Raw genomic sequence first — 25,250 nt, 5'->3', positions numbered from 1 at the left:
TCCTATTAACAAATGGCATTATCACTCCCTAACTCCTTCAAAAATGTCTTAGTCATAGCTGCCCCTTCACCCTAAATCTTTTGGGATTGTACTACAAATTGCAATGTGAGAGGCATCAGGGGAGCACAAGATTGGTGGAGGGGGACATAGAACCACTTTGTCTGGGGTGAAAGTAATCCCTCTTCTTCCAGGTTTTTCTAGTGTCCACCATGATTAATGAAGTTAGCTAGGCTATGTGTCTATGCAGAACTCAACTGTTCTGCCCATTAAGATTTGATGCTACAGTTATTCTCTCTTCCTACTCCCATGGTCCCATTTTTGAGGAGGAAGAAACCAGATTTGGGGTGGGGGGAAAGGATGAGAAGGATTTCTTCTTCCTCCCTCATATTCTTCTTCCAGGGACCTAGCTGAACTTCTGCCTTTCCCCAGTCTAATGTAATAACACTTATGATACCAGCAAATGCTTTTCTCTAGAAATGGGTTTTCTGACTCTAGTCATTTCATTATGGGTATTATGGAGGCCTTTGTTGTATTCTCTGCCTTTTTTTTTTTTTAGGAAATGTAATTTTGAATTAAAAGAAAAAAAGAGCTAAGAGGAAAAAGTTGACATTATTTTATTTAAGCCTCACAACAACTCTATGAGGTAGGTAATATGAGTATTTCCATTTTATAGGGGAAACTGTGGCTCAGAAAGGTTAGGTCCTTGCCCATGGTCACACAGAGGAGTTGTCTGACTTGGGATTTGAGCCCAGGTCATCCTAACTCTAGGTTAAGTACCCTTTTCATTCTACTACAATGAGAAGATTGGACTAAAGTTACAAAAAAGCTGTAACGTTCTGCCTGCTATGATGGTCTTTTCCCATGTCCTGTGTTTCTCCCCCTTTTTGCCTCTTGCCAAACCAAGGATGTCCCTCACCAGAACTTGGGCCAAACCTATTAGTTCTCTAGAGATGATCAATCTTCCTTGAACTTTAGTCTCTACAAAATCAGACTCTACCATACTCTAAGGCATCTTTTTTTTTTTTTTAAAGCAATCGGGGTTAAGTAACTTGCTCAAGATTACACGGCCAGTTATTTCTGGATGTGGTGCTGAGTATCTGAGCCCAGATTTGATCCCCAGGTCATCCCTGGGCCGGTGCTCCTACTCGCTGAGCCACCTGGCCGCCCTGAAGGCATCCTTTTTCAACTCAGCATTTATATTTTAAAACACAAACCTATTCTAGTCAGGCAGCTTAATCTGGACCTCACATTTTAAGAAGCATGTTATCAAGCTAGAGTACTCCTAGAGGAAGGCGTCTATCAATAACCAGGTACTAGAGACCATGCCACACAACATTTGGTTGAAGGAAGTTGATGAATCAAACCTGTAAAAGAGAAGATGAGGGAAGGAGGTTCTGGGTAGGATGGGGCTGTTGGGTAGAAAACAGATTAATTAGATGTATTCTTCTTGGCCACAGAGAATAGAAGTAGGAGCTTTAGGTGAAAGCTATAGGGAGGGAGATTTCAGGTAGCAGAGGAAGAACTTCTTAACATTTGTAGTGATCACAGGGATCACAGATTTAGAGCTGGAAGAAATCCTTATTGTTGCTGTCCAGTTGTTTCAGTTGTGTGTGACTTCTTGGCAGAGACATTGGAGTGGTTTGCCATTTCCTTCTCTAACTCATTTTACAGATAAGAAAACTGAGGCAAACAGGTTAAATGACTTGTGCAGGGTCACACTGCTAGTAAGTGAGTCTTCCTGATTCCAGGCTGGACACTCTAGCTGCCCTGGAAGGGATCCTACAGATAACCTAATGTAATGTAATACCAAGCAAAGGCAACTTCCCAGGTTCGAAATACCAGCATAGGTGCTCTCTATTTTATTCAGTAACAAACCCAGAACAGAGAAGATCAAAACATGACATCATTCAAAATACAGTATTTACTAAGTATGATTAAATAATCTCCAAGTACTACCCCACCCCAGGACCTTCCAATCATTCAATCAATTACAAAGTCTCTGTTCTAAATACTTCTCCATCCCTAGGCTATACCTTAATTAAGTCCACCACAAAGCCCCTCTTCTCAAATGGAGATTAGTTTCCAAACATAAGTAAAATACATTCATTTGCTCAACCATAGAACACAAAAAGGTCAAAAGTTCCCCACCCCTGGATCACAATTGAATCTACCCCAGAGTTACATCAAGTTTAAGCACAGCACTTAATACCCAAATGGAGGTCTTTTCTTCATCTTGACACGAGGCAAGTTCTCAGCAATCTTAGTTCCTGGAGAGACAAGGCTTAGCAAGGCCATAAGATACATTGCCAGTCCCTTCATGAATTTATCCTTTGTCTGTAGAACAGCCCTAGAACCCCTGAACACATTAGCAAAGCCCTCTCCCAGGATTTCTGTAAACATACAACAAGAAAATCCTTCTTCAGGGCTTCTGAACCAACAGAAAGGCTCCCAGACCCCTGCAACAACAGTACTGTCCCTCACCAGTGGACAGTATTCATTCTGTCTGCAGGACAGTCTCCAGACCCCTGCAACAACAGTACTGTCCCTCACCAGTGGACAGTATTCACTCTCTGTCTGCAGGACAGTCGCAGGCCTTCTTAACGAACAGCCAGGTTCCAGGACTTCTTCAACAAAAGGACAGTCTTTCACCAGTGGACAAATCTGGCAAAACAACATCAAAACAGACAGACAAAGTACCAGCAAAACAGCCATGTCTCCTCAGTCCTTGGCAGCTCAGGGGGCAGGTCTCAAAAGTCCAGGGCAATTCAAAGCGGCCACCAGCAATCCTCTTAGTCTCTCTCTCTCTCCACGAGGTGCTGCTTCCAAAAAAGATCTTCCGCCTCTCTCTTGTGTCTCCAAATCTCCGTCACCAGCTCCTCCCAATTCAGGACTTTCTTTTCACATCAACAAGTCCATCCCACAGGTGGGATTAACAAACTCTGGGTTTTAACACAATCAATTTGAAAACCAAGCCAATACAGGGGAATCTTTAATTGCCATTACTATCACACCTACCTACTCCCAACAGATGAAATTGAGGCCCAGAGAGATTAAATAATTTTTCTAAGTGGCAGGATCACCATTTAAACACAGACTCCCTAGCTTAAATCAAAGATTCTTTTCTGTGCTATACAAAAAATTCCATTCTATGCTATATAAAAAATGAATCAACTGCCATGGGAGGTTTTATATTCTCTGTTACTAGAAGTCTTCAAACAGGGGCTAGATGACATCTGAAGAGCATGCCACACTAGGATTTTGTTGATGATTCTATTATTTGTATGCCCCAAATCTCATCTTATAAAACCTCCTTGGGGGTCTGGTTTATCTTCCTATTTTCCATAGCAAGTAGTAAAGTACTTTGCATATAGTGTGTCTTTAATAAGTTTTTGTTCAATGAATGAATGAATTAATAGGAGGGGGAAATCTTATCACAGAGAGAACATGTGATCAAACCCACCACCCTGTCCTCTGGGTCTTTCATTAGAAGTCAACATAGAACGAACTCCTCCTTTGAGATGAACACAGTAAGACAGGATAGGAAAGGAGTGGATAGATGGAAATATAAATGAGAGAAGACCTCTGAGACCTTAGCTTCTAGTTTGGCTGACAGCTGAGGACATGGTAGTTGCTCCCTTTTCTTTCCATGACCTTTTCCCCATTTTCAGTTCCATCCCATTGTCAATCCTCTTTTACTCTCCTGCTACCTGGGGGTCAGTCATTCTGTACACTAGAAAAGTGATCTGATATTCAATTCACATTTGCTAAGAGATCTGAAGAAAGACTAAAGCTTAATCCAAAACTAATTTGGGAATGGCAGTCTTTCTGACAGAATCCTCAGATCATATCACATAGAAAACTTCCTATTCTGCCTCTACATAAGATCAGATCTATTCAAAAGAATCACCTATGGCTATAAAGTTTAAATTATAGGTCCCAAGAAAAACTAACAGTCTGCACCATGTCCCTCCAACCTAGGCATTCAGAAATGTTCTCAGAATATGCCATGGTATGTGTGTGTATGTGTGTGTGTGTGTGTGTGTGTGTCTGTCTGTCTGTCTCTGTGTCTGTGTGTGTGTGTTGGGGAATCTCTCCTTTCAAGAAAATGCTGAGGGAAGTTTCATTTCATCTGTATCCTCTGGCTTCATTTAACTAGAGGAAGCTCTCCTTCCCAAGTATGCTCACAAGTGGCCAGCTCCCTAGGCCTCTTTGGGCATATGCTGTATTACCTTGTATATTCTATCAAAGGATAAAAGGATAGGGCCAGAGGAACAAAATGATTTTCTTAAGGTCACATAACAAAGGCAGGAATAAAGCCAAGGCCTCTTGGCTACTGGCCGATGAAGGCAGATCATATTGTTTCTCCTTATTCTGTCCTTTTTAATTCTTAATTAAAACATTTATTTTGCATCCCTTAAAGTGGATCCTATGTGTCTCAGCCTATAAAAGTTAAGCCAATCTGAATAGCTAAAAATGAACATCATCCCTTTTCTACTGGGCCCAATATCTTTTGCTGACTAAAGGCAAACTGATAATAGTATTATCTTTTATAATTCAAGTCTTCTCAACAAAGGGGCTGGGTTCTATATGGTAAAAAAGATATCTCCATAGTCCAACATCCTCTGAAACCCTATACAGACTGTTCAGATACTACCTGCCTAATCCTATAGGAAAAAAAAGGGGGGAAAAACCATTTCTATGTCAGGTCAACAAATAAAATCAATAAATATTTACTGCTTACCTAGGACTATGCTGGACACTGTAGGGGAGACTAGATATATTTTTAAAAACATGGTTCCATTTATTCAAGGAGACTAAAATTTAGTTGGGTGAGCACCTGGCTTTTCACAGATATTTGTTGAATAAATGAACAAAAGAATGCATGCATGAATGAATGAATGAATTAAATATTGAGAGAGACCTACAATAAGTATATAAAATAGCTAGAAAATGAATTAAGACAGCACCACTAATTAGCACTGTCTATGGATCAGTCAGTCACCTTCCCTTTCTGGGCCTCATTTTCCTCATTTATAAAGTGAGAGGGTTGGAGTAGATGACCTTTTAGAAAATTTTGGTTTTATTGACCTTTTTTCTTTATCTTTTGGTCTTTTTTCTTTGTATCACAGTTGTTTCTCAGACCCACTCCCTCAAACCCTGTCTTATGACACAAGAAAAAATGAAACACAATAACTGATACAGAATGCTTGTCAGACAATGTATACAGCAGTCTATCTTAGTAGCCCCCACCCCTTGGCTGTAGGGGAGGAGGTATGTTTCATTCTTTCTTTTTCAGGGTTTTTCATTGTTTTTTTCCATTACTCAGAGTTCAACTTTTCTGGTGACCTTTAAACTAATTTGTATTGACATCTTTTTGCTATTTATATCACCTGAACTTCCCATCTCATCTCTCCCCATCTAGAAAGCCATCCCTTATAACAAAGAATTTTTAAAATGAGGTAAGGAAAAAGCAACTTGGCAAAATTAACCAACATATTAACTGCGTCTGACTGGATATAGTAATTTCTGAACCCCTAGTTCCCTCTACACACCTCTACAAAGAAGGGTGGGAGGGGTATTTCCTTATCCTGCCTAGTGTGGGAGGCAGCTAGGTGAGGTGGTACAGTGGGTAGACCTGAGTTCAAATGTGTCCTCTTGATACATCCTAGCTGTGTGATGCTGGGCAATTCACTTAACCCTGTTGGTCTTAGTTTCTTCATCTGTTAAATGAGCTGCAGAAGGAAATGGAAAGCCACTCTAGGATCTTGGTCAAGAAAACCAAGTAATTGGGTAATTGGGTTTACCCAGTTACATACCCAATGGTTCTATTTACTTCACTTTGTACCAATAGTCTGAGTTTTTTCATCTAAATGTTGTAGCCATTATACATGTTGTTTTCTTAGTTATGTTTCTTTTGCTTGGTTTTGACTAGATGACCTTGAAGCTTCCTTCTAATCCTGATAGTCTATGATTCTAGGGGCTGGATTGTGTGGTACCAGTTCTAAGCACTAGAGGAGGCCTCTGGGACTCAGTTTCCTCATATGTAAAAGAGGGACTTTTATTCAGTTATCCCTTCAGTTCCTAGTCCTGTGATTGTTGCTGGCTGCAGGAATCAGAAATAGCTTCAAAGAACTGAGACTAGAGCTGAGCCTTGGAGGGTATGAAAGGAGCCATTCTTTCTTCCCACCCTTGGTCTGGCAAAGAGAACCAGTCCTAGTCCTTGTGGAAGAGATAGTCTAATACTGATGAATGGTAGACTGCTGATTCTCAGGAATGTGAAGGGCATGGATGTTCTTCTTTGCAATCCCTTTTTCCATATCACCTCCCCCATTGGTTAAATGTTTAATAACCAATTCTCTGAAAAACACAACACATTTTTAAGTTTAAGAATTAAAATTTTCTCCATTGCTTTCTTTTTTTTTGGGGGGGGAAGGCAAGACAAAGGGGGTTAAGTGACTTGCCCAAAGTCACACAGCTAGTAAGTGTCAGTGTCTGAGGTGGGATTTGAATTCAGGTCCTCCTGACTCCAGGGCCAGTGCTCTATTTCACTAAGCCATCTAGCTGCCACCTCTGCTTTCTTAAATCTAGATGGGGGGGGGGGGGGGGGAACCTTCAATCTCAAGGTCACATGTGACCCTCTAGGTCCTCTTTAACTGAATCCAAACTTCACAGAACAAATCCCCTTAATAAAAGGATCTGTTCTGTAAAATTTAAACTAGAAGGCCACATGTGGCCTTGGGGTTGCAGACTTCCCATCCCTAATCTAGACAATGAAACAATGAATCAAGACCTGATTTGTTGCTTTGGTTTTTTTCCCAAGGTGTAAATGATTACAATGAAAAAAATTCAGCTTTTCCTGCTTAGAGCTGGCTCTAGCACAGCTCTGACCCCTACCATCAACTGATCTATACCTTTCATTAGGCTCTTCTCAGTCTTTTCTTCCCCAGACTCATAAGGCCACAATCCTTAGTTGATTTTTTTTTCAGGGGGTTAATTTTTCCTAACCATTTACTATTTATCATCCCTTTGCTCTGAACTCTCTTCCCTCCCCACCCCTGCAAGATAGGGCCTCAACGAGGGATATGGTGAACTGAGGACACCGAAAACATAACCTAAGGATCCATTTCCCAGGCTTCATTTATTAATGATAGTGCAGACTTGCTGACTCATGTTAAAGACCTGGAGAGAAAGTCAAAGAACTTTCATCAATATCAACAAACATTTAATGACAGGAACCTAGAATCTTGAGTTAGCAAAGCCCTTAGATATGATCTAGCTCAAACTCCATCCAAATGAATGCACGCCCCTGCCAGGATTTACAGAGCATTCTTTGTGGGGAGCACTGTGCTAGAAGCTGTGGAGGGATCAGACACAGCATCTGCCTGCCCTCTAAAGGCTTCCAATCTAGTTCAACACAGGATAAACAATATTAGGCCAAGTGATTACTGAGTGGTGCAGGCAGGGGTTGCTATTAAAGATGAGAAGACTATGGGCTGTGAGAGGCAGGATTTCTTGGAGGAGCTGAAACTTGAACTAGGCCTTGAAAGATAGATAGGATTGAAACAATCAGAGAATATGGAGTAGAGTATTTGAGATGTGGAAAATGGTGTGATCAAAGGTTCATTAATTCTGAGAACAAGATGGTTGAAATAGTGGATTAGGACAAAAGTTAGAGATGAGATTGGAGAGATCTCTTCAAGAGTCTACAAGGTCTCACACCTTCTTCTCTCCTCTCTTTAAGTGACAACTCTCTTCCGTGGAATGGAAGACAAGGCCGGAAGGGAACTCTCGTTTGTCCTTTATGGGGTGGGGTGTAAAGGACTTAACATAACATGAATTATTGGCTACTGCCCATATACCTAAATTCCCTGAAATCAGACTGATCAGGAGAGGTCAATCTGCTCTGCCACACAACTTCCAAGATGTTTAGATAAGCCTTTCTGGCTCAACTAGCTTATCTCCCTGACACAGGTTGACCTCCCATCTCATATGTGGGTTTTTTGGTTTTTCTTTCTTGACTTAGAAAAGGAGGCCCATGGAAGTAACCTAGGGTACTTTCCCCCCCAAGAAAAAGTACATTTAAGGGAGAAGAGGGGGGAGGTCCTGATCTATGATTGGTCAAAGTTGGGAAATCCTGGTATGGAAACCTCCTATGTCAACACAGATGGCAACTTTTTTTTCATCTTAGTCTTTAGAGACTCACCCAGGATGCTGAGAGTCACATGGCTAGGCAGAGATAGTAGTTGTACTTGTGATAATACTGCAGAAGAGCCTTGGCTTCTTCCATGTCAGGAGTTCCTTTACAGACTTAGATCACAGTCCTTCCATGACTTCAAAAACACTTTCATGAGTTTCTGTGACCAAAAATACGAATCTGATAACCAATCCTCCAGCAAGCCTCTCCAGACTTATTTAGGGTGGTTCTTAGAGGACACATAGTTCATTGCTGGGTATGTACACAAAGACCTCCCAACACAGCAAGGTTCAACAAAACTGCAATGCAGATGGCTGATTTGAACTCAGGTCCTCCTGAATCCAGGGCTGGTACTCTATTCACTATGCCACCTAGCCGCCCCAACCCTTTCATTTTCCAAATGGGGAACCGAGGCTGGGGAAATGGAAGTGAGTTTTCCAAGGTTAGAAGATGAGTTAGGGGCAGACTGCTTCCAAGGCCCGTGCTTTTCCCATTAGCTCATTTCCATCAGTAAGCTGGGGGAACCCCCACTCTTCCCCATCCTGCCCCTTTATTGTGGAGCGGAGCCCTAACATACTCCCGGTTCCTGCTGCTTGGGCTTGTAGACATCCCCTCTCTGGCTCTTGCTCTGCCAAAGGTGACCTCATCCCGGCAGCATTAAAGGGCTCCCCTCCCCCCGCTCCCACCGCAGGCTTTAATCTTTTAGGCGGAGCAGCCTGCTACTAGGCCGGGCGGCCGAGGAGGCGGCTGGCCAGAGCCTCCAGCCTGGAGGAGGCCTTCTGGGATAAGAGTTGGGCGGCCTCATCTCCGACCGCCCTCCTCTCCGCCCACGCTCCACGCGGGGCGGGGAAGACAGGGGCGGGTGAGGAGGAGGGAGAGGAGGAGGAGCAGCACTGCAAGCCGCAGACTTACAGCCACCGCTGCGCGGAGGGGCCTGGCCTCAGGGAGAGGTGAGTGACAGCCAGCGTGTGCTCTGACCGCCGCGCCCGCAGCGCCCCGCGCCATCACAGCCCCGCGCACCATCACCTCCGTGCTCGGACACCGAAGGGAGCCTTGGGGGGTGTGTGTGTGTGTGTGTGTGTGTGTAAGGTGTTCAAAGGGACAGGGGAGGAGGGCTGGGTACCAGTCTTCCAGCCCCCTCCCTCTGTCTCTGCCTTCCCTCTCTGCTAAAGCCACGTGCGCCCTACCGAAAGTAAGGGGTAGGGGGCGGGGTTTGGGTCTCCCCGGTAGTGAGAAGCCTTCGGAAAAGTGGCCCTTGATCTTAGGGTATCAGAGAACCTCTAGCCTCCTAGATGTCCCTCTGCTGTAGACGACTGAAAACCCTGGGACTGGGCAGGGAAGTCAGGGTCCCCGGGCCCGAGAGCCTAATTCCCCCCCACTCCCACCCCCAATCCAGGAGCCTCAGCCCACCCTGGCTCGGGTGTGCATGCGGCTCCGGGTGGGCTGGGTGCTGGGGGGGAGGGGCCTTCCAGCCCCGAGGAGCTGCAGGCTCCTAGAGGAAGCTTGGTGGGGGGCATCGCTGCTCTGTCTCCAGCACAACTCTGGGCTCATCCCGTGGCAGACCCAGCAGACAGGGCTTTCCTTGCCACACCTTTCCCTGAAGTTTGGGAGGAAGGTACCCAAAGGGGGCAGTTGTTGACTTTGGCTTCCCAGTGGAGTTTGGGGCTTTGAAGAGAGGAGAGGTGTTTTTGAGGGCCTGTGGGGTGAGAGCCAACGAGGAAATGCAGGCTTTTCCTGGCAGCATAAGGAAAACACTCATGCCCGAAAAAGTATGGAGACCTTCCACCCTCCTTGGGAAAACCAGAGACATTTGTTGTGATCCTGGGCACACCAACTCATTAAGAAACGATTTTCAGTACGTATTTATAGAGTCCAGAATGCCCCCTCTCCCCCCAGGGAGTTTACAGTTGAGGAGAGCATACACAAGTAAGACCGAAAATAATGCCAGTGTATGCAAGCTAAATGTCAGGTGAGTGATGCAGGTGTCAGATTCTGGAGGAGGTCGTCGGAGGGACAGAGCACTTGGGAGGAAATTCATTACCAAGCCTGTCATACAGGAGCAGAAGGAGGAGCAGTGGCAATTGATAAGGCTGGATGGGTAGGTTGGGGCCAGGTTGGGGAGGACTTTGAATGCCAGGCAAAGGACTTTGAACTTTAGGAGTCAACTAGAAGCCTCCAGAGAAGGAAGACTTTCTCATCCTCACGTGAGAAAAATTTTCGAGAAAGGAAAAGTAGGAAGATCTATTAGGCAGATTTTGCAATAGGGTAACAAATGTCTGTAGAAGGATGGTGACATCAAGAATAGAAATATATTCTCTAATCAAGGAGCTTACAATTTAGATGGAAAAAAATAGTTTGGTTTGGTGTTTTTCCCCCCACTTAATAGTATTTTTACCAATTACATGTAAAGATAGTTTAGAACATAACACTTTTATAAGATTTTGTTCTAAAATTTTTTTACTCCTTCCCCTTATTCCCTCCTCAAGAGGGCAAGCAATCTGATGTAGGCTGTACATGTACATGTATAGTTAGTCATGTTGTGAACGAAGAATCAGAACAAAAAGGAAAAACTATAAGAAAGAGAAAAAAAGAAAGGAAATCATATGATTCCATCCACATTCAGGATCCATAGTTCTTTTTCTTGGATGTGGATAGCATTTTCCATCATTAGTCCCTTGAAATTGTCTTAGATCATTGCTTTGTTGAAAAGAGCTAAATCTATCAAAGTTGGTCATCGCACAATGTTGCTGTTACTATGTACAATATTTTCCTGGTTCTGCTCACTTCACTCAGCCTCAGTTCATATAAGTCTTTCCAGGTTTTTCTGAAATCCACCAGCTCATCAAAAAATAGAATTCTGTAAGTAAAAGATGCCTCTGGAAGTCAGTAAAATTTAAGTAGATAAAATAGGTAGATAAATATAGTATATTGTATAGCAGAGGTGTCAGTCCACAACATTCCCAGGTGCTGCCCTGACCAGATTAAAATGTAATTCAGAAATGTTTAACAAAAAAAAAATACAATGAAACCTAGATCATATTACATTTTAAAACTAAGTCAATATGTGGTCCATAATGTGTGGATTATCAGCCTTGGTTTCTTTTTCTATAGTGTGGTACAGATAGTAAATTTTTAAGAGTTCACAAGAGGAAGAGTTCATTATAGGTACTAATGGCCAGAGAAGGCCTAATGAAGGGGGTGGGTCTCTTTGGGTTGGACCTCTAACTCCTCTTAGATCCCAAATAAATTATTTTGACTATTATATATATCCATATTAACTATAAAGGACATATGAAGAAAGACACTATCTGCATCCAGAAATAGGATGTATAGAATAATTTTACACCTCTGTGTGTGTATGTTTGTATCTAATGGTAACTATCTCTTGGGGAAAGAAAAAATTTTACATGGTAATTTTGTTGTATATTTGAAAGGAATAGCATATTGTGCATAGTAGATTTGCAATTCCATGTGCAATAATCTTTTTTTTTAATTATGCTATGTTATGGAAATGATTGTTTTATTCCACAAATTAAAAAAAAATCAGTTTTAAATAAAAGGTTCCCAAAAGCTTGGGTATCCCTTGGCCCAGAAATCTCTTAGGGAAGGGATAGGACTTCCTACTGAAGTGTGCATAAGATAATCCATTCTGGGTATTAACAAGACTTTTGTAATGTTGACTGTGGAATGAACTGCCTTTCCTGACACCTGGCCAGACCATGCCAGTTGCAAAGAGGAACCCAACACTCCTATTGGGGAGGGGCATCCTGAAGCTTCTGGACCATGGGAGCAGCCTGTGGCAGAAATCCCCAAGCTGGGAAATGGAGGGGACGGTTAACTCTGGCTCAGAACTGAAGCTGATAGGACTCCAACAGCAGATTTGATATACAGTTCAACATAGAATTTGGGTCCCTGGGACCTGTTCAGTAAAAGGCAGAACAACTTCCTTCCAGTAGCCTGAGCCTGTTCTAAGGAGACCAGGCTGGGCAGAGTGTACCATGGCCAGGGTCACTGCCACGCTCCTTCCCAACCTGGGAAAGTACAAAGCAGGTTTCCTCTTCTACTTCTACTTTGGGGCACCTGTTCTATTTCTTTTTCTTAATTTAATTTAATTTTTTTTAATTAATTTGTTTGTTTCCTTTTAGTTTACAGGATTCAATTCCACAATTCCTTGAGTTTCATATTTTGTCCCCCTCCTTCCCCTCCCTCCCCCCCATGGCGGCATATAGTCAAGTATAGGATCTATAAATACTTTCACATTATGCATTAGTCAGGTTATAAAGATGGGTTGTATCAGCTGGAATGAAAAATGGTAAAGAGGACATAAAACCAAATAAGAGAAGGAAAAAGATCAGGTATTTTGCTTCCACCTGGATATAAACTCAGTTCTTTCTAGTTCTTTCTCTGGATGCACATATTTCTCTCCATCATGAGTCTTTTGGGATTGACTTATATCACTGCATTGCTGAGAGGAGTCAAGTCTTTCAAAGTTGGTCATCACACATACGTTGTGTCTATAATTGTGTACAAATTTCTCTTGGTTCTACTCTTCTCACTCAGAATCAGTTTGTATAAGCCTCTCCAGATAAATATGAAGTCCATCTGCTCCTCGTTTCTTATAGCACAATAGTATTCCATAACATGAATATACCACAACTTATTCAGCCATTCCCCAATTGATGGGCACCCCCTTAATTTCCAATTCTTTGCCACCACAAAAAGAGCTGCTATAAACATTTTTGTACATGTGGGTCTTTCTCCCACTTCTATGATCTCTTTGGGATATAACCCTAGGAGTGGTATTGCTGGATCAAAAGTGAAAGTATTTATAGCCCTTTGGGCATAATTCCAGATTGCTCTCCAGAAAGGCTGGATCAGTTCACAACTCCACCAGCAATGCATTAGTGTTCCAATTTGCCCACATCCTCTCCAGCATTTATTTTCCTATTTTGTCATCTTAGCCAATCTGACTGGTGAGATGTGGTACCTCAGAGTTGTTTTGATTTGCATTTCTCTAATCAATAGTGAATTAGAGCATTTCTTCATGTGCTTATAGATATCTTTAATTTCTTTCTCTGAAAACTGCCTGTTCATATCCTTTGACCATTTATCAATTGGGGAATGACTTGTATTATAAATTTGACTCAATTCTCTGTATATTTTAGAAATGAGTCCTTTGTCAGAGACATAGGTTGTAAAGATTCTTTCCCAATTTCCCACCTCCCTCTTAATCTTGGTTACATTGGCTTTGTTTGTACAGAAGCTTTTCAATTTTATGTAGTCAAAATTATCCATTTTACATTTTATAATGTTCTCTAATTCTTGTTTAGTCATAAAGTCTTTCCCTCTCCACAAGTCTGATAGGTAAACTATTCCTTGTTTTAGGAGACTGCTTACAGTATCAACCTTTATACCTAGATCATGCACCCATTTAGACTTGATTTTGGTATATGGTGTTAGATAATTGTCTATGCCCAGTTTCTGCCATACTGTATTTCAGTTTTTCCAGCATTTTTTGTCAAATAGTGAGTTCTTATTCTCAAAAACCAGGGTGTGGGCGTTTATCAAACAATAGATTACTATAGTCCTTGACTTCTGAATCTTGTGTGCCTAATCTATTCCATTGATCCACTCCTCTATTCCTCAGCCAGTACCAAGTAGTTTTGATGACTGCTGCTTTATAATACAGATTGAAGTCTGTTATAGCTAGTCCACCTTCCCTAGCATTTCTTTTCATTAATTCCCTTGATATTCTGGACCGTTTATTCTTCCAAATGAATTTTGTTACTATTTTTTCTAGCTCTATAAAGTAGTTTTTTGGTAAATTAATTAGTATGGCACTAAATATATAATTTAATTTAGGTAAAATTGTCATTTTTATTATATTAGCTCGACCCAGCCACGAGCAACTGATATTTTTCCAATTGGTTAGATCTGACTTTATTTGTGTGAAGTGTTTTGTAGTTGTGGTCATATAGGTCCTCGGTTTGTTTTGGCAGGTAGATTCCCAAATATTTTATATATAGGAATGCCGAGGATTTATGTGGGTTTATTTTATATCCTGCAACTTTGCCAAATTTATTGTCTCAAGTAGTTTTTTACTTGATTTTCTAGGATTCTCTAAGTATATCCTCATATCATCTGCAAAGAGTGATAGCTTGGTCTCTTCTTTGCCTAATTTGATTCCTTTGATTTCTTTTTCTTCTCTAATTGCTACTGCTAACATTTCTAGTACCAGATTGAATAAGAGGGGTGATAGTGGACACCCTTGTTTCACCCCTGATCTTATGGGAAATGCTTCTAGCTTCTCCCCATTACATATAATACTTGCTGATGACTTTAAATAGATGCTACCTATTTTAAGGAAGGCTCCATTTAGTCCTATACTTTCTAATGTTTTTAATAGGAATGGATGTTGTATTTTGTCAAAAGCCTTTTCTGCATCTGTTGAGATGATCATGTGGTTTCTGATAGTTTTATTGTTGATATGATCAGTTATACTGATGCTTTTCCTAATATTAAACCATCTTTGCATTCCTGGAATAAATGCTATCTGATCAAAGTGTATTATTCTTGAGATAAGTTGCTGTAGTCTTTTTGCTAGTATTTTATTTAGAATTTTTGCATCTATATTCATGAGGGAGATTGGTCTATAATTTTCTTTCTCTGTTTTATCTCTTCCTGATTTAGGTATCAGTACCATATTTGTGTCATAAAAAGAATTTTGTAGGACTCCTTCTTCACTAATTTCCCCAAATAGTTTGTAGAGTATTGGAATCAATTGTTCTTTAAATGTTTGATAGAATTCACTAGTAAATCCATCTGGCCCTGGAGATTTTTTCCTAGGGAGTTGAGTTCAATTTCTTTTTCTGAGATGGGATTATTTAAGTAATTTACTTCCTCTTCAGTTAATCTGGGCAACTTGTATGTTTGTGAATATTCATCCAATTCCCTAAGATTGTCAAATTTGTGTGCATACAATTGGGAAAAATAATTCCTAATTATTGTTTTGATTTCCTCTTCATTGGAGGTAGATTGACCCTTTTCATTTTTGATACTCATAATTTGGTTTTCTTCTTTTTTATTTATCATATTGACTAAGGGTCTATCAAATTTGTTGGTTTTTTTCATAAAATCAGTTCTTGGTTTTATTAATTCAATAGTTCTCTTAATTTCAATTTTATTAATCTCTCCTTTGGTTTTCAATATTTCTAATTTAGTATTTAATTGGGGATTTTGAATTTGTTCTTTTTCTAGGTTTTTCAATTGCATGCCCAATTCGTTGACCTCCCTTTTCTCTAATTTAATCATATATGCACTCAGGGATATAAAACTTCCCCTAAGAACTGCCTTTAATGTATCCCACAAATTTTGGTATGTTGTCTCATTATTATCATTCTCTTGAATGAAATTACTGATTGTTTCTATAATTTCTTGTTTGACCCACTCATTCTTTAGGATTAAATTGTTTATTTTCCAATTAGTTTTTAGTCTGTCTTTCCCTGGCCCTTTATTGCATATAATTTTTATTGCATCATGATCTGAGAACGATGCATTATCTGAGAAAAGGATTGCTACCCCTGCTTTTTTTTACTTTAGCTGAGGTATGACATATTTTACTCCAGCCTTTTACCTTTACCCCGTGTGTATCCCTCTGTTTCAGATGTGTTTCTTGTAAACAGCATATTGTAGGATTATGATTTCTAATCCATTCTGCTATCCGTCTCCGTTTTATGGGAGAGTTCATTCCATTCACATTTACAGTTATGATTGTTATCTGTTTCTTTCCCTCCATCCTATTCCCACCCCTGTTAATGTTCTTATTTCCCCCTTAATAGTTTTCCTTTGACCACCTCCTCTCTCAGTATTCCCTTATCAGCCCCCCTCCCTTTTCCTCCCCTTTCTCCTTCTTCCCTCCCTACAAACCACCCCCACCCCCCTTTCTTAGCCCTTTCCCCCTCCTACTGCCTGTAGGATATTTTTATACTTAATAAAGTATGTTATTTCTTCTTCGCACCAAGAGTGACTGGAACAGACCTCATGCGAAGCTTCTTTCCCTCTAAAATGATACTTTTTGCATTTCTTCTCCATAGAGTCCTATGCTTAACTGGTTGTTATTCCCTCCTTGTACCAGAACCAATGAGGGAAAAGCTCATATGATTCCCATCTCCCTCCCTTCTTTTCCTCTGCTATACAGTTTTTATGCCTCTTTTTGTGGCATAATTTACCCTTTTCCACTTCATTCATTCTCTTTCTTCCATTGCAGTCCCTTTGTAGCCCTTTAAATCATCATTTTGTGTATTTTATAGTCATACCCTCTACTTGTCTATAACCAGTTTGCTCTTATCAAATAGCAAGGTGTGTGTGTGTTTTCCTTGTTTACCTTTCTAAGTCACTGTTGCATCTCGTAATTGGAGGTTGAATTTTCCATTGAGTTCTGGCTTTTTTATCAAGAAGTTCTGGAACTCTGTTATATTGTTGAATGACCATCTCTTTGCCTGGAAGAATATGCTCAATCTAGCTGGGTATGTGATCTTTGGTTGTAACCCTGGCTCTTTTGCCTTCCAGAAAATTGTATTCCACTGCCTCAGATCTTTCAGTGTAGAGGCTGCCAAATCCTGTGCAGTCCTCACTGTGGACCCTCGATATTTGAATTGTTTCTTTCTGGCCACTTGTATTTTCTCTTTTATCTGGTAGTTCTGGAGTTTGGCCACAACATTTTGAGGACTTTTCAGTTTGGGATCTCTTTCAGCAGGTGTCTGGTGGATTCTCTCAATTTCTGTTTTACCCTCAAGGTATCTCAGGGCAGTTTTCCTTAACAAGCTCTTGGAGAATGTTGTCCAGGCTCATTTTTTCTTCATGATTTTCTGGGAGGCCTATGATTCTCAGATTATCTCTCCTGGATCTGTTTTCCAGGTCAGTTTTTTTTTTTTTTAAAGCAATTGGGGTTAAGTAATTTGCTCAAGGTTACACAGCCAGTTATTTCTGGGTGTGGTGCTGAGTATCTGAGCCCAGATTTGATCCAGGTCATCCCGACACTGGAGCCAGTGGTCTTACTCGCTGTGCTACCTGGCCGCCCCAGTTATTTTTTCTTTGAGGTATTTTACCTCTTTTTCTAATTTTTCATTCTTGTTTTGTTTGACTAATTCTTGGTTCCTCATAGAGTTGTTTCCATTTGGTTGATTCTAGTTTTTAGCAAATCATTTTCCTTGGTTAATTTTTGGAGCTCCTTTTCCATATCATACACTTTTCTTTTTAGAGAGATGTTTTTCTCATTATAATGTTTTTCTAATTCTGTTATTTTGGTTTTGAGAGGATTATTCGTTTTGTCTTCTATCTCTCTCATTTGGTTTTCAAAGTTTCTTTTGATCTCATCTAGGAGAGCCTTCTGTGCTTGGGACCCATTCCCTATAGATGTTTCAGATGTGGGTGTGGAGTCCACCTTGTCTCCCTCTGAGTTTGGTTCCTCCCTCTGAGGATAGTAGGACTCCAGAGTCTTTGTCTTTGTAGTCTGCTTTCTCCCCATTTTGTGGCTGGGTCCTAGCCACACCCTTCCTCTAGGGATCCCAAACCTTGATTGTAGAGGATTTTGCCCTGGGGCAAGAGTTACCATGTTTTCAGGGTCAGAGGCTGGATTTGGAGGAAGTGAGGTTCACTCTGTCATCCTGGTCTTTGGAGGTCCTGAAAGGGCTTTTTTTTTTTTTAATTTCTGGGCTGTGAAGTGGTAGCCCCAGGAGTGTTTGCTGTCCAGGACAGGGGCCCCTATATTTGTTTCTTACCTGGTTCTTTCTAGGCCCAGCCCTTTGGTGATAGTCCTGGTAGTGGCCCTTGTGGTTGGTGGGAAGAATTGCCCTCCAAGTTGATCAGGCCCCTTCTGGGCCTGCCTCTGTCTGCTGGCCTGAGGAATGAACACTTACCCTGTTCTATTTCTTATCAGAGAGTTCACCTCCTTATTTATCTGAAACCTGTGAGATCATAGGTAAGTTTTCAGGCAATTAGAAAGTAAAAGTGTCTTTGAAATCTAAGGGCCTAGTCTTGAGCAACATATGGGAATTATTGTTCAGTTGTGTCCAACTCTTTCATGATCCCATTTGGGGTTTTCTTAGCAGAGATACTGGAGTGGTTTGCCATTTCTTTCTCCAGTTCATTTCATAGATGAGAAACTGAGGCAAACAGGGCTAAGTGACTTGCCCAGGGTCACATAGCAAGTAAGTGTCCTGAAGTTGGATTTGAACACATCTTCCTGACTCCAGAACAGCTTACCATCTGGCTGTCCCCAGTATATGGGAGGCAGCCAAGCTTAGTGGATTTAGAGTCAGGAAGAACAGGATGGGAATTCAGCTGCTATGTGTGGTACAGTGAATGTCTCTTAGTAGAGACCGACTTTCACTTCTCTTATGAACTGAGACTGCCAAATCCATAGAGCCCCAAGTCATTTAATCTCTTTGAATCTTTTTCCTCCTTTGTAAAATGAAGTACCCTGAAAAACATACCTCAAAGGGTCCTTGTAAAAGAGGATGTATGTAAAGCTTTACAAAAATTAAATAAAACTGCTTTTACCTCCATCTTGGAGCTGTGGAGGCCTGCTGGAAACAGGGCTTCTAGAACAGCAAAATGTCTGGCAGACTGTGGTCCAAGGCCATTTTTGCTGGCTATAAGAGAGGCCTACGAAACCAGAGGGAACATACGGCTCTTCTGAAAATTGAAGTCGTCTGTGCGCATGATGAAACTGAATTCTATTTGGGAAAGAGATGTGCTTATGTATACAAAGCCAAAAACAACACAGTAACTCCTGGTGGGAAACCAAACAGAACAAGAGTCATCTGGGGGAAAGTTACTCGGGCCCATGGTAACAGTGGAATGGTTCCAGCCAAGTTCAGGAGCAATCTTCCCGCCAAGGCCATTGGACACAGGATCCGAGTGATGCTCTATCCCTCAAGGATCTAGAATGAAAACTGATTAAATGAAATTACACATTTTTTGAAATGTAAAAAAATAAATAAAGCCTATGAAAATGGTGATGATGATAATCGCCTTCTGGGCACTGACCGAGAGGATCTTATAGGGATTTGATAGGAAGTCCTCAGGGTTCTTTTTGAAGCCTCTGTACTAAATTCATAGATTCAGACAATATCTGAATGGGTAGAACCCTAGAATTCACCTCATCTCTAGATTGAGGGTTCTTAAATCTGATAACTGCAGAGTTCTAGGAAGTCTGAGGACAGACTTCAGGGGATCTCTCATCTTGGGTGGGGGCAAACTACATCTTGATTTTCACTAATCTCTAACTGAAATTTAACATTTCCTTCAATTATGAATTTTAGAAAAAACCCAACATTCTCAGAAAGAATCCATTCATAAATTTCACCATACTGTCAAAGGGATCTTAAAGAGAGAGAGAGAAAGTGAAAGTGCAAATGAGAGCTCCTTTCATTTTGCAAAGGAAGCGGAGAAAGAGGATGCAATTTTCCTAATGCTTTAGCAAATCAGTGACAGTCAGGATTAGAATCCATCTCTTTAGTTCCCCCTAAATTGTGTTTTCCCCATAATGCAGATTAAATTCCCATGCCACTCCTCAGTCTGGGAACTGCATACTATTTTGGTACTGTATGACTCTACCGCTGTGTGTTTAATTTCCTGGCCAAGAAGAGTGAATAAAAGAATTTGGGCAGGCTGGCATGATTTTTCAGGCATCTGAGAGGCCCTTGTGGTGGGGATGTGGGAGAGGAAGAGGAAGAGAGGGAGGGAGGGTTGGGCTGATTTAGTTCATAGGGGTAGTGGAGGCTATGCTTTTCTATGTATTAACTAACAGACCCTCCCTGTGCTGTCCTGAGAAGGTACAAATAAACCTTGGGGTGGAGGGGCATTGGAACCAGGTAAGGGACAGCTGGCATATTAACATGTCTCCTTGTATCTGACCAGAGGGGAGGCTACTAGGGGACAAGATTTCTAAAAATAAGACTGCTACCTTACATGAATTTGTCATAGGTACCAAAGGCTTTTCTTGAAGGAATCCTTTGGGGTTAATAGACCCAAGTATTGTTATCCTCGATTTATAAACAAGGAAACTGCAGCACATACAGTAGATCACTGCAGTGGCCCAACTGGGGACCAGAACCTGGCTCTTCTGACCCTGAACCCAGGGGACCCAGCCCCACCCCATCCTACTCTCCAAAACAAACAATGACTTCCCAGTACACATAGATGGTGGGAAGAAAATGGAGCCCCATTGGTCTAGTCAGTGGCTATAGAGGGAAGCTGATTAAGTTAAGCACTTAGTGAAATTGCTTTCTAGTATCTGAACAAGGAATGAAATTCTTTATTTAAAGTGAGACAGCTGCCGGCCTAAGTGGTTATTAAAAGCTAAGGTCAAGGCTCATTGTGTATTGGGGCAGGAAAAGCTATTTTTTTTTTCCTTCACACTGAGGGATTGTGGGAATTCTAGAACTGGGGTTTGGGGGGGGGCGAAGAATAGAATAGACTTAAAAAATTGGACTGGAAGTTTTATATCTGCCATATAAAATCTCAACCCCTCTAGTTGGCCCTCCTAATCTGACCACAGGTTTCCCTCTCACTAATCCCCAATACCTATTTTCCAATCCAACTCTTTGAATCTTGTCTCATTGAACACACTGGCACGATCTCCAGGGGTCACCTTTTTCTTCCTACCTTCCAGATGTCTAGAATGCTCTCCCTTCCTTTCCTTGCCTAGCCAAAACCCATTTAGATTTCAGGGCCTAGCTAGATTTCCACCTTCTCTCCAAGACTCTCACTGCTTTCCCACTGCCCTAAATATGTGCTTCTGGTCACTACCGTGTTTCCCCGATAATAAGACCTATCCCGAAAATAAGCCCTCCACTTACTGTGTAAGATTCCTCTAAAATAAGCCCTCCCCCGAAAATAAGCCCTATTGAGATTGCTACTGTAGTGAAGGTGATCCCCTGCGCTACACGCTACATTATGGTACCCTCTGTATGCACCGTCCCTCTCCCCCCCCCCCCCCGTGAAAAGCACGCCGCGCTCCGAGCTGCAATCAGGGCTGCAGCAGTGAGCACGTCATCCTGTTCTTCCCCAGTGATTTGCTTATTGAATAAAGGTACATTTTTTTGTTCACATTTACCTGTTTATTAAAATTGCTGTCAATGTTCATTAAAATAAGCCCTCCCCTGAAAATAAGCCCTCTGGTGTTTTTCTGTCCAAAAAAATTTATAAGACAGTGTCTTATTATCGGGGAAACACGGGTAGTTTAGCATATAAAATAATATTGACCAAGCACATTCAGTAATCCCAGACACCCCAATTCCCTTAGGGCATTCTTATCTTAAATTCTTTTCTTGCTCTCTGGGGCTACATACTAATCCCTTAAAATCCTAAAATATTCAGGGACAACTAAGGCGGTTGTTGAAGGTACCACATTTTAGAAAGATCATTTCCAAACTAAATAAGAAACAGAAAGATGACCAGGATAGTAAGAGGGCTAAAGGAAGTCATGAAGAGGACATAACATACAATGATTATTTGAAAAAAAAAAAACCTGGGGTTGTTTGGCCTGTAGATGAAATGATTTGGGGGGGAAAGGGATGTGGATATTCACTGACTTTCAGATGCAGTGAACAGAGCACTGGATTTCCAAGGAGATTTATATAGACCTCATTCAAAAAGCCTGGGCTCAATCTGCCTGTTATTTTTTAAGGCATGTCTCTTCTGCCTTAGTTTCCTCATTTGTAAAATAAGACAGGTTGAATTAAATGAAGATAGTTTCTTCCTACTCTAAATCCTGTGGTCCTAGGATCATTATATTCAGTCCTGTATTTTCTAGTTACAAGCTTCTTATTAATTGATTAATTCAATAGGAATTGTTGAGTGTGTGGTTTTTGTATTTGTGGCCCCATTACCTAGTACAGTACTCAGTATAGGATAGGGAATTAATAAATGTTTGTCAAATTGAATTAAGTCCCTAGACTTGGGAGCTACAAAGAAAAACCAAAACACTCTTTGACCTCAAGAAGCTGATATTCTTGGGGTCCCATCTTATAAGTCTGGAGGTGCAGTGGATAGTGTCAGGCCTGGCGTCAGGAAGTCTCATTTTCCTGAATTCAAACCTGGCCTCAGATACATACTGCATGTGAGACCCTGGGTAAGTCACTTAACCTGTTTGCCTCAGTTTCTTTATCTGTAAAGTGGAAGAAGGAAATGGCAAACCACACCAGCTTCTTTGCCAAGAAAACCCAAAAACGAAGAGTTAGACACAACTGAAAACACCTAAACAATAACACATCAGCAATCAAAAGCCCTTGATTAAAATTCTACTTCTGATACTTCCTGTTATGTATAAATTTTTGTGAATCTCCTTTGGCCCCAGTTTCCTCATCTGCAACATGAGAGATGGTTGGAGACCTCTTGAGATTCCTTTGAGTTCTGCATCTGTGATCTGTGTATACATGTGAGCTAAGCACACATCAACATATTATTTTTAATTATATTATATATTAATGTAATTATATAATTGCATCATAATATAGTAATAATACATACACAAAAGCTTTTTCTTAAATTTGGCCAACTCTCTACAAAGACCTTCCAAAGGGAAGAGGATACTTGTGTCTATAGAAACAAAACAGCCCATTTTATAGTAACCAAACACCTAATTCTTACTTATTAATTTGTCATCCAAAATTGATGGCAGTCAGTCACCCCCCTATACACAGACACACACACACCAATTAGCACTGATACCCTGGCTTGGGGCAGGTAGGTGGCGAAGTGAATAGAGCACTGGCATTGGAGTCAGGAGGACCTAAGTTCAAAACCGGCCTCAGACACTTAAAACAAAAAACTACCTGTGTGACCTTGGACAAGTCACTTAACCCCAATTGCCCTGCCTTCTACCCCTTCAAAAAGCAAAAAACAAACTCCCCTGGCTGATTCCAGCTGCCTTCCTCTTTGGTCTTTTGCTAATGAGGAATAGGTGAGTCCTTAAATTGTAGAAAAACAGCAACCGCTTTCCCCCAACATGGCGCCGAAGGCGAAGAAGGAAGCTGTTGTCCCCCCCAAGACAGAAGCCAAGTCCAAGGCCTTGAAGGCCAAGAAGGCAGTGCTGAAGGGTGAACATAGCCACAAAAAGAAGAAGATCCGAACATCCCCCACCTTCCGGCGACCCAAGACACTGAGACTTCGAAGGCAGCCCAAATACCCTCGGAAGAGTGCCCCTCGCAGAAACAAGCTCGATCACTATGCCATCATTAAGTTTCCCTTGACCACTGAGTCTGCTATGAAGAAGATTGAGGACAACAACACTCTGGTCTTCATTGTGGACGTCAAGGCCAACAAGCATCAGATCAAGCAGGCCGTAAAGAAGCTGTATGACATCGACGTGGCCAAGGTCAACACACTGATCCGGCCCGATGGAGAGAAGAAGGCCTATGTCCGTCTTGCTCCAGACTATGATGCTTTAGATGTTGCCAACAAAATTGGAATCATCTAACTTGCTGTGTCCCCATTCCACCTACGATAAAAATAAAGTTTTCCAGAATAAAAAAAAAAAACAGCAACCAAGCCCCTGCTGACTTCAAGCCAGTGTTATGGAACAGATGGGTTATGAACATTTCATGTTCATATGTTAAAATATTCATGTTCAATATGTACAGATGTTATGGACATTTTGTAAAAAATGTCCCAAAACTGTGAAACTTATTCTAGGGTATACAGAGTTGGGAGATGGGGAGGAGGGTTTGAGTACTTTGCCAGTTATCTTTCAAAGCTGGGGTCACCAAGGCTAGCTCCTTTTCTCATATGTTCTTAAGTGTTCAAAAGTGCCATAATAGAAAGAAGGCAAAAGACCACAGCTTAAATCCTGGTTCTGACGTTTGGGGTTTGTGTGGCCCTGGGAAAGTGACTTTTTTCTGGTCTGTAAAGTGGGGATTATGATACTTGCACTATTTACCTCACAGAGTTATTATATGAGGTGGCCTGGAAGCTCTGTATTCAATTCAACAAATTCAGTAAACATTTATTAAGCACCTTCTCTGTTTCAGGCACTCATTCTAGGGCATTGGAATACAAAGACAAAAATGAAACAGCCCCTAACCTCAAGCGGCTTTCATTCAGTAGGTGAATTATTATTTATTATTATTATTAGGTTCCCTAGGTCCCCTATTTACCAGATGTGCTTACAAATAAAAGCCAGTCTCTAGCCTTTGGGAATGGGATGTGTTTATGGCACAGATCAACATAACTCCAAGTATCAGGAAGAGTGTGGCACAAACGTTCCCCACTTATGACAAGCAAGGCTTTCTTCTCATAGCATGGGGAAAACATCACTATCTAAGGATATTAGGGATGAGACTAACATAGATATTAGGGATATAGGGATAAGATTAGGACACTAGCCTTCCAGGGATAGCTAGCATTTATACAGGGTGTATACAAAGCCTTAGACCAACTTGCACTAAGACTTTTGGGACACTATATTGATTTTAAAGTTTCCAAATCACTCTGTACCCATTATCTTATCTGACCCTACCCTGTGAAAGTAGGTACCACATGTAATATCATTTACAGATGAGAAAACTAAGAATGTAAAAAGTCGCATGCCTTCTTCATGGTCACATAGCCAGTAATGTCAGGCCCAACTCTATCCACTATTCCACGGACCTGGAGTAGGGGTGGATTGTCCATAGGAATCAGGAGATCTAGGTTTGCTTCTCTTTGCTGTTACCACCTCTCCAAATCTATCCACAGCTATCTATGGTGGCTTTAGTATGAGCATATCCCATCCATACCCCTGCCTCATGGCAGCACTGCAACCATAGTTTGTCTGTTTTGTTCTCTTCAAAACCTGGAATTTGTCATCTTCTATGGCCATTTTCCTCCCAAGTTAGCTATTTGGATGATTTGAGCCCCTCTTCCTTTACTTTCCCATTTGCCTTTCAGGTTAAAAGGCTATGTTGATATTCACTACCTGGTAAATCCAAAGGGATGTTCTAAGGATTCCTTCTTTCCTTCCTTCTTTCCTTCCTTCCTTCCTTCCTTCCTTCCTTCCTTCCTTCCTTCCTTC

The 25,250-nt window shown here is 41.3% G+C and overlaps 1 protein-coding gene and 1 pseudogene across 2 annotated transcripts in view; both read left to right on the top strand.

Moving 5' to 3' along the window:
* Nucleotides 1-7,953: 7,953 nt before the first annotated feature.
* STEAP3 (STEAP3 metalloreductase) overlaps nt 7,954-25,250 on the top strand; it is a 71,545-nt gene continuing 54,248 nt past the window's right edge. Inside the window, exon 1 of one of the 2 annotated variants that reach the window (XM_069067769.1) lies at nt 7,954-9,144. The gene's annotated coding sequence lies outside the window, so the exon portion shown is untranslated. The remainder of the gene's footprint in view (nt 9,145-25,250) is intronic. The other variant, XM_069067768.1, reaches the window with a different exon arrangement.
* LOC138146032 (large ribosomal subunit protein eL33 pseudogene) lies at nt 17,138-19,198 on the top strand (annotated as a pseudogene).

This window comes from Petaurus breviceps, unplaced genomic scaffold (assembly GCF_028583685.1).
Source record: "Petaurus breviceps papuanus isolate PSGF00001 unplaced genomic scaffold, PetGlider_PUasm1.0 90752, whole genome shotgun sequence".
In the NCBI taxonomy this organism is placed as follows: Eukaryota; Metazoa; Chordata; class Mammalia; order Diprotodontia; family Petauridae; genus Petaurus; species Petaurus breviceps.
The sequence above is the reverse complement of the archived record's forward strand: the minus strand, read 5'-3'. Positions and strand labels throughout refer to the sequence as shown.